Below are 2,820 nucleotides of genomic sequence, written 5' to 3'. Positions count from 1 at the left end.
ACCATTACCAGACGCAGGGAAGGTTGAAGTGATCACCGTCTTTACAAGGTTACGGTGTATAAACATTGTTAACTGTGGCGAGTGGGATCACCGTCTACCAATGTCATCTACAGAATGAAATCTACTCCTGCTTCATCTACCGGGTAGACACGAGTGGTAGACGACCTCTACTCCTTCCTTTCTTTTCACACACCAAAAGATCAGGTCACACGTCCGCCAAACACTCATCTGTACGTGTCTCTTTCTGTTACTAAAAAAATGGAAGTGGCAATGTAGTATTACCATGTGGATGAACTACCTAAAAAGGAGAGAAAAAAGTCAACAAAACATCATTGTGTGTAAAACCAAGAACATTTTTGAACTCCAATGTAGGCTGTGGATAGAAGAGAATGAAGGCATCCGCTTCCATGAAAACCCCTTGAAAGAAGGGTTATATATTAAATAATGTTTATATACACACACAAGCTGACCTTCTCAGCTTAAAACAAAAAACAAAAAACATAAGAACAACTTAAGCACTAAATCTCTCTCCATGCATACAGACACACACTTGCATATATACACCTCTTGGTAACAAGGATACATGCTACAAAACAACGATGTGGAATATAGAATTTGTAGAGCATATACACAATACAATATCCAAGTCTCTTTAACTTATAACTATTTTACATAAAAAATGTTTTAGCATGTGCACAATACAACAATCATGATTATCAAAATTATTCATCTCTTGCATACAATTATCAACAAATAATGATAAAACACATACATTCTGATGGTCTTTTGCAACATGTGTGGACTGCAATCCACTGTAACTTGTCACCTGCAACATAAAAGCTAACACTCACACTAACACAACACCAAAACATGACCTCAAACATAAGCAGAGAGATTATCAATATTTGATTTTTTTTCCTTCTTTATCCTTTTTACATACAAGGAGGTTGAACATTTTGATTCAGGAGTATTAATCCATTAATTAATAACAAAAGAACATAAAAAAAGAACTTAGGAGACTTATAGTTACTTAACATATATACATAAAAGCAACACGACTGAGCTATGTGGAGACAAGAAAAAAAAGTCATGTGAATTTGACAGAATATGTTTTGTGAAGACATTGCTTCATCTACATGGTTTACAGAGAGGTCGCAGGTGCCAGTGGGTGGGTACTTTGCCTTGTTACGTACAAGGTCTAGAGGTACTTCTAGCTCTAGGCCTTGGCTCTCTACTTGCACTGTCTGTACACGTGACCAAGGGGGGCAGAAAAGGACAGGGATGCATTGAGATTGTATGAGTGTGTGTCTATTTCTGTAGTAGGTAAATGGACTTTTGTGTGTGTGTGAGTGAGAGTTAAGTAAGTACACATACACTTAAGAGTGTGTGTGTGTGTGTGTGTGTGTGTGTGTGTGTGTGTGTGTGTGTGTGTGTGTGTGTGTGTGTGTGTGTGTGTGTGTGTGTGTGTGTGTGTGTGTGTGTGTGTGTGTGTGTGTGTGTGTTCGTGGGTGCGTGCGTGTGTGTGAACCTGATTGCATGTGTCCGTGTGTCTGCACCAGCGCCACCCGACAGACGACTGCAAGAGCGCGCCCTCCGCCTGGACCCCTCGCCACCCAACCCCCCTCCTCGCGAGCTCAAGACGACCTCAAGAGCTGGTGGCTTTCCTCAGATCTCCGTCTCGTGCTCTTAAGAAGGGGGTCATTACGGCGGCGCTGACACCTCTCAAAAAGGAAGTTCATGAACCAAAAGAAGAAGAAGAAATGAAAACAGGACTTCTTCGGGAACCTCTCTCTCTCTCTCTCTCTCTCCTCCCCTCGCCTGGAGCACCGTCCTGACTGCTACGACTCGACACTTCCTTCGTCCCCTTCCCCCTCTTGGAAACTGACAACAAGAGTCGAGGAGGAAGAAAGAAAAGAGAGGAAAACTCTTCGCGGAGGAGAAAACTACACACAGTCAATTAACACCTACGCTGTGTTGACCCCAAAGGGCCTATCTGACATCTCAAAGACACGAAGGGGAGGGGGTCATGGGTGGGAGGGTTGGGGGGAGGTCACTAACTACCTTTTGACTTCAATTACTTGAGAGAAAGAGAGCCCATGCACAGGACGGGAATCTCACCCTTATGAGCACCTATCCTTAAGGCTGAGAGTCCCTCCTTGCATTTACAATCTTGGGTGACAATAAAGTGTATATATACATACACATATAAGAGTGTATGTGTGTGTGTGTGTCTGTATAAGTGCATGTGTATGTGTATGTGTATGTATATGTATACATGTATGTATGCATATATGTAAAGGTGTGTGTGTGTGTGTGTGTGTGTGTGTGTGTGTGTGTGTGTGTGTGTGTGTGTGTGTGTGTGTGTGTGTGTGTGTGTGTGTGTGTGTGTGTGTGTGTGTGTGTTCACGTGTGTGTGTTCACGTGTGTGCGTGTTCGTGTACATATATATATGTATACATATGAACAACACGCATATACATATACAGCACATGTGTGTGTGTGAACCTGCGAGGATGCGTGGCCACCCTCGCCGCGAGCACGAGAGCGCACCTCAAGATGCGCCCTCAACTAAAGAGAAAAAAATTAACATATACAAGTATCCTCGTAAAATAGAGGACGTCCTCTTTCATCTTCTCGTGTGAAGCAGACGAAAGGGAAGCGGCCGAGCAGCCCCGGGCCTTCCTTCCGTCTCCGTCTCTCCCGCCTGGCTTTATGCAAAAATATCTCCGTGGCCAGAGCGCCTTTGCGAGCGAGCGCCCTCGCTGCCGCAGACGCAGAGGCGCACACGTCCCTGGATGCCTCGAACCCGAATCGCACACT

The 2,820-nt window shown here is 44.2% G+C and overlaps 1 protein-coding gene across 1 annotated transcript in view; it reads right to left on the bottom strand.

Moving 5' to 3' along the window:
- Positions 1-1,382: 1,382 nt before the first annotated feature.
- The window catches only part of LOC138868049 (frizzled-1-like), a 2,502-nt gene continuing 1,064 nt past the window's right edge, over positions 1,383-2,820 (bottom strand). Inside the window, exon 1 of the mRNA XM_070145489.1 lies at positions 1,383-2,820. This exon is cut by the window's right edge and continues 1,064 nt beyond it. The gene's annotated coding sequence lies outside the window, so the exon portion shown is untranslated.

Source organism: Penaeus vannamei, chromosome 34 (genome assembly GCF_042767895.1).
Source record: "Penaeus vannamei isolate JL-2024 chromosome 34, ASM4276789v1, whole genome shotgun sequence".
Classification (NCBI taxonomy): domain Eukaryota; kingdom Metazoa; phylum Arthropoda; class Malacostraca; order Decapoda; family Penaeidae; genus Penaeus; species Penaeus vannamei.
Note: the sequence above shows the minus strand (reverse complement) of the source record. Positions and strands in the feature narration are given on the sequence as shown.